This window comes from Capsicum annuum, unplaced genomic scaffold (genome assembly GCF_002878395.1).
Source record: "Capsicum annuum cultivar UCD-10X-F1 unplaced genomic scaffold, UCD10Xv1.1 ctg3298, whole genome shotgun sequence".
Taxonomy (NCBI): domain Eukaryota; kingdom Viridiplantae; phylum Streptophyta; class Magnoliopsida; order Solanales; family Solanaceae; genus Capsicum; species Capsicum annuum.
Genome location: NW_025839727.1, coordinates 19,818 through 26,978, shown reverse-complemented (window position 1 = coordinate 26,978; position 7,161 = coordinate 19,818). Strand labels below are relative to the sequence as shown.

The following is a 7,161-nucleotide window of genomic DNA, read 5'->3' as shown; positions in this document are numbered from 1 at the left end:
AAAGCATGGTTCTTGAACTCCTACGGATGAAAGGAATCCGTGGATGAACACTATGCATATCTTAGTTCTTGATTTTTGGAAGATTGACGGAGAGATTCGTGGATTTGAGTCTTGAATTTGGATTTCCTATTGAACCCTAGCCTTGTTCTTGAGAGGTTTTTGAGAGAAGAGAGTATATTTTGCTGTAATTGAGCAAAAATCCCGTGTTTGGGGTATATATAGGGGTGGAGGATGACCAAATTACCCCTAAGAAAAAAGAAAAAGATGAAGTTGTCCCTCTGTTGACAGTTTTGATAGGCTGTAGTAAATTGATCATATCTTTAGTCAGATGTTGGATTTATATGAAACTAATTTCATTAGAAAGAAGACTCAAAGAGCTTTCTATTGATATATAGCAGTTCTCCCAGTTCATTATATACAGGAAGTTATGATCATTTGAAATTGACCCTGAAATGCTGGAAAATAAACTGGGTACAAACGCTATAAGAGGGCTCCGCGGCTCAAACGCTCACTACTATAAAAATTCCAAAACTCACCCGGAATGTACTAAGAGTTTGATCGATCGTAACGCAACTTGAAAATCCAAAAACGGAGGTCGGAAAGGTCGTCAAATAAATCCCCGAAGTTCGGAGGTATAAGATGAAACTAAGGGTTTCTAACACTTAGCAAAATTCTTCTAAGTGTTGGATTTCCTTATCAAGCCTTAAGGAGATGAATTTGACTTAGGATTTTTACGGGGCCTTACAGTTCTAGTCGCAACCTATTTGACTATAACAAAGATTTTGATTTGAGAGATAAAGATGGAGAAGATTAAACTTGTTAAAGACTATGTGAAGAAAGTAAAACAAATTTATTTTGTCAGACATTTAGATTTTAGATCAAGGAGGAGAACCTCTAGAAAAAAAGCTAAAAGGAAGTGCTACGACTTTTTTTTTTCTTTTTTGGTTCATTCTTGTTCTAAGAACAAAAAATTATTTTTTTGATTTTGATTTTATAAAAAAAAAATTATCATGTGTTCTTAGAGAATGGTGGCGGTCTTTTTTTTTTTTTGTCGATGAACAAGATAGCTATGATGGAAGGTTTGTTAATGGAAGAAATATTTAGTGGAGAAGAAAGAGAAAAGGAATAAAAAGAAGGAAATAAAAGAATAAAAAAAAAAGTATGTTTTTAGGCTTTTCACACGTTTGTTTTGTGTCTTAAACATGCAACTTGCCAAGTGTATGAAAAATATCAAAATGACCCTTCTACAAATGTTTAATTGAGTGTTTAGAAAAATTATGACCAACTATAGATATGTCGATGAATGATTCAGCCAAAAGAAAATCATAAGCTTATCTTTTCACATATCATAAGGGGTCGTTTGGCAGAGTGTATAGGAATAATGCTAGAGTTTAAAGAAATTATGTTGAATAAGATGTATTAGTAATGCTAATATTTGTTATAGAAACATCAAGGAATAAAAAATAAAATGATAACCTCATCTTTTCACATCTCATAACAGTGTTACTTGGGCATGGGTACAATAGATATCTAATTACCATATAGAAATTTTTTGTTCAACATACCAAACTACATTCTTATAAACAAACTGTTCTAGTAAATTAAATTAAAGGTGGCCTTAACAATGTGTTAGTAGCAACTACCAGTGTCATGTAAAAAGGAAAAAAGGAACAACAATGTCTACTTATGTTTTAACTCAGTAATATTATTAAGTAAATATAGTACATTATCAGTTCTGCAACCATGTGCTCTATTCCCAATATTGACTATTGGGTCATGGAAAATTTATAACTCCAAAAGTAATAAAGTTCAATTGTCACCAATCAATCTACCGCAGGAACTTACCTCTCTTAACTATACACCTAAACCTAATAATATCAATGGGAAGGGGGTGGGGTGAATGGGTTGGGGTGGGTGGGGATGGTTGTTGGGAAGGAAAGAATTTAGACATCATTTGGTAGGAGTATTAGCTTTGATACTATTGAACCCCTTTTCAAGTGTACGAAGAACGTCAAAATGGCCAAGTCGAACCCTTCTACAGATGTTTAAACGAGTGTCAAAGTGAAAAGTGGTGTCAACTTTAGACGTGTCGATGGACGATTCAGCCAAAAGAAAACCATAAGCTTTATGTTTTCATGAATATGTGCAGAAAATCTTTCCTTCCCCACAACCATGATCCCCACCCCCCTTCTCTTCCTATTGATTTTTATTAGGTTTGGGTGTGTAGTCAAGAGGGGTAGGTTTTGAGAAGGACCAATTACTTTGGGCACAACGTGTGCTGTATTGGCCCCATGCTGTAAGTCATTGTGGATCCAGCATCCACCAGCGACTTTCTCAAAATCCTCTTCGCCTCGCCGGAACTTTGAAGAAGATGACTGGAAATATATTTTCCCGGCAAAATAGAAAACTTTACCGCGAAAATTAGTTTCTACACGGGTGTGTAGACATATTTAATTTTGTACTTATAAGTATTTTTGAAGGGCATAAATGGCAATATGTATTACTCCCGTTTTAAAAAGAATGACTTATTTTTTTTTAGTCCGTTTCAAAGATTGAGCTTTTTCTTTTTTGGCTATACTTTAATTTCAACTTTTCACGAGACATATTTAAAACCACAAGATTAAAAGATATTTTGATATATTTGATTAAATTTTAATTTAAGGCCACAAAATTTAAAAACGGTCATTATTTTCTTAAACTTCGTGTAGCAAAATAGATTATTCTTTTTGAAACGAAGGTTGAGTATGTTTTTGTTGGTGGATTTTTTTCGTTTAAAAAAGATTGACCTCTTTTCTTTTTTCAGTAACTTTTAAATTTTAAGTTTTCACGGGACATATTTAAGACCATAAGATTGAACGACATTTTGGTACGTTTGACATATTTTTAATTTAAGACCACAGATTCAAAAGTATTTTTTATTTTCTTAAATTTTGTGTCAAGTCAAACTAGTTCATTCGTTTTGAAACAGGAGGAATATCAATGGTTGTTGGGAAATAATAATGTGTTAGATTTGGTGCTATTTAACCCATTGTCTGGTAGTGTTTTCAACTTATACAACTCGTTTAATAGAGTCTATTAAAAAAACAAAAATGTATTCATTAGTCTTGTGTATTACTCGTGCCTTAATTGGTACATTTTTAGTTATATATTTCATTGTATATTGAGGTGTGTATTACTAATATCTCAAAATCTATGACATTAGTAATGCGGTGAATCTTATGCAAGCATTAGCACGATTAAATATACAGTTATCTTCTAAAAAAATTTCCGCATTCTTTCCGATATATATATGGACGTGGAGAAAACATTTTCTTTTCTCTTTGATGGATTTTGCATGCTAGAGAAAGGAAACCATCGTTTTAGGTTAATTTAAATTGGGTAGTATGTAATATCACAAGGATCAAATTCATTGTCGGTAGATTCTTGAACAATATGACGACACATATATATCAAGACTCATTAAATTAATGCGATCATAAAAAATTTCAACAGTACAAAGAAATAAGATTAATTACATAATTACATCACTGATCTTCTTCGAAATTTTCAAAAAGACACCTAAACTTTGAATTTGACCTATTACCTCACGAATCTTTTTTATTCCGTTGCAAATACACCATTTTGTACCTTTGCGTGTATACACGCACCACAGGCGCGTGAAAGGGCTCAAATTTGATTTTTTGACCAATTAAAAGTTGTCACGTGTAAATAATTTAATATATAATTTATATTCTTTTTTAAAAAAAAATATTTATTTTCTTTTTAAATGTTACCTTGTACCCCCCTCTCTCCCCCCCCCAACCATTTTTTCTTCAACACCATCAAATCCTCCATTAAAGCTTCATCGAAGCTTTTTTTTTTTAAAAAATAATATCATTAAAGCTTCTCATTTTGTAGTTAATCATATCATTTAACTACCCATTAAAGATCCTCAACACCATTAAAGCTCCTCCATAGCTCCTCCATTAAAGCTCCAATGAAGTCTTACCTTGCATTTTTGCCAGAGGATATTTCCATATGCATGAATTGGACCTAGCTTGACTTGATGTTGAGTTTGTTGTTGAAAATTCTAATATTCAAGACATAGTTGATTCTATATGTATTTACATTATAGAGGAAATTAGGTTTCCTGAAGACCCATTCGACGATGGGGTAAAACAAGAAAGCCATTGTCACATCAACAAAACAAAACACACGATAGCCATTGATTGCTAGTATACAAAGAAGCGAGCCTTAGAACCTTCTGACACATTTTAAAGTCGTGCGAGCCTAATCCAAAACCAAAAGCCAACAATACAAGTTATGACATCCATAGTCTTGATCGATGTACCATCCAACATGAGAATTAAGTACCAATCAAAGCTTCAATAGCTTTCCCTTCTCGACTTGTCCCTTCTCGACTTGAGCAGAGATCTTTGAAACTTTTTCACTTCCCAAATAATCGTTGAGCATCATCAAAACAATATGTTCTTTTGTGTGTTCCATTACACAACTTTTAATTCTCACGTACCTTTGGGTTCCATTAGAGTTGTATGCTCCATCTGCAGCAAATCATGCTTCATATATTATTATATTGGGACAGTCTCTTTTGATATGATTCAGGTAAAACTACACTCACACTCATTAAATAAGAACTCTTAACCGAGACAACGATGGAGACCGTATAGCAGTCAATTCCTAACTAAGACGACTCGATTCACATCTTTCTATTGGAAATGAAACTTCAAGCATGGTTGTCAAGGAAGAGAAGAAGATCATGGTTTAATATAACTTGAAAGGAGTACAAACACTTACTGATTGATTTGAGAGGCAATGCTTTGTGATTTGTTGGTGCAATCAAGTGAAATTTTCTATTTGGTAGAAAATTTGAATGTTTGAACAGCCAAATCTATATGCTGAATAGTCACAGTAGTAAAAGAATTACCTGCATAAACTTTACAATTCTGAGAGCATAGTGTCATCCTCACCTATAATAAACTAGTGGACCTATTGTAATTAGGACAACATATCAGTTCTGATAGCTAATAAAACTGGATCATGTAAGTGGTACTAGAAAATGACTACTTCTAATTGGTGTTCGAGCTTACAGAATTTGGGTGGATCAAAGTGATTGCTGCGAAGAATTGATCTGAAAAATCCAATAGCAGGTATAACCGACCGACATCCCTGCTTTTGCCAGCATGACAGCAAGCACGGACTGGCAGAAAGGAGTCAATTGAATGATCAAAGTACCAGTTGCTCCCACTTGTGACCTTTGAGCGTCTTGACACCTTAATAACAAGGAAGCCCCCCTATTCCAGAAGTAAGGGAAACACCTTTTGTCGCGTCACATGATTACTGAACCGTACCGAGGAATTCTACCATACTCCGTGCGCTATGGTTATTGGTACTGAAGATTCTACCCGAAGTTTCAGTCTAGATTGTAGTCCAGATATACCTTAGTGGTCCATGAAATGGGTTGAGAACCACAAGGTTCAAATCTCAACGGAGACAAAAAAACACTAGGTGATTCTTCCCATCTGTCCTAACCTTGGGGGACAACGTTACTTGATATTTGTTGCTAGTCGGAGTTGGCAGGTATTCCCTACGTGAAAGCTGACCTGGACACCACAGTTATCCAAAAAAAAAAAATATTATATTCCAGATATTCTGATCAAAGAGTAGTACTGTCAAATTCCACACAAAAGAGAAGCACTTCTCTTCGCTTACAGTTTGCTCGTAGACCACAGTCGAGGTGATTGTCCTTTCAAGGGAGAATGCTAGCATGATTTTCCTTTCACCAATTGACCTAAGAGCTTATTGTTACCAAAATCCTGGTCAAGAAAAAAAAAGGAAGATTTAAAATTCACTAATAGTTGAAGTTAAGTAATTCATTGTTCTAATGCTTTCAGATGTTAACCTTTCATACAACAACATACCCAATATGTTAGCCTTTCGTATTTTTTTATATATAGGAACCAAAAATTTTTTACACATGTACCTTGAACATGTGCAGCTCTAAACCGCATCCTCCTTACTCATGTAACTGGAAAAGGGGAAAAAACAAGAATCATTTGATGAAAAACATCAAGTAATGCATGAACTAGCCAGGCGTATTCGCAGCGATACGTCTATTTCATCTCTAGATTTTTCAAATAAAAATGACTCGAATTTCAAAAGACCTATACATCCAGGGCTGACATATCAATGTATTGTGAATGATAAAAAGGCTTCTAATTTGTTTATATTTCATTTTGCTATCAACTGTAAAAACCAAGAGACAGTATTTGGGAATTTTCTTCTCCGTATATTCCTTGCCAATCACATTTATTTAAATAAGCTAATGGAAGGGAAAGAACCTTCTATTCTAAGCTAGACAATGAAAGAGATCATTCAGCTATTGTTGGACGATTCAATGGTTGTTGGGCAATGTTCTTGTTTGCTGCTGAATTGCTGTTGGGCCGCTTATGTGTTGTTTGTTTATAAAACCCAAATGTGATAATTAGAGTAGGAGGAGGACAAGTGCAGTTGAACTAGAACTAGCTTGACGTTGAGTTTGTTGTTGAAAATTCTGATATTCAAGACATCGTTAATTCTATATGTAATTATATGATAGAGGAAGGCAGGTTTCTTTACCCTGAAGATCCATTCGACGGGGTAAAACAAGAATTTAGGGAGTTGGTAGGTGGATTGAAAATTATGACAGTGGGCAAAGTATAATTGAAGAAGAATATCAAAAGATCTTATTAGTTACAAACTATTTAACGATAAATTAGTATTAAACTTCGCAGCTAGATCCTATTTTTTTCTTTTTTATTTTGTAGTGAGCATAGAAATTAGAAAGTGATTATACTCTCTAAAAACTATTTTTGATTGCACAGTTTCTGACAGTTCATGCTCTTCCCTGCGATTCCAAGAATTGATGGATTTAACACAACGAAGACAAGATTGGACAACTCCTACAATGACAGCGGTTCATTGTAGGAGTAAAGTAAAGAAATAACGAATATCATGTTTTTTTTTTTTTACTATATAAAAATGGATCCTAATTAACTGAATTCCGAGTAAAGTAATTATAATATGTCATATATCGCTCACATGCAATTTCTAATGCTGACGAAGCTAGAAGAACAGAGCAATGTCAAGGAAGCAAGCTGTTAATTCATCTCTGATATCACTGGT

At 34.1% G+C, this 7,161-nt stretch overlaps 1 long non-coding RNA gene across 1 annotated transcript; it reads right to left on the bottom strand.

The window, feature by feature from the left end:
* Positions 1-4,048: 4,048 nt before the first annotated feature.
* Positions 4,049-7,153, bottom strand: LOC124891263. Its single transcript, XR_007049604.1, has 4 exons — positions 5,981-7,153; positions 5,710-5,813; positions 4,795-5,600; positions 4,049-4,541 (listed from the first exon to the last, which is right to left on the bottom strand). It is a non-coding gene; the product is annotated as an uncharacterized LOC124891263 (long non-coding RNA).
* Positions 7,154-7,161: the final 8 nt, after the last annotated feature.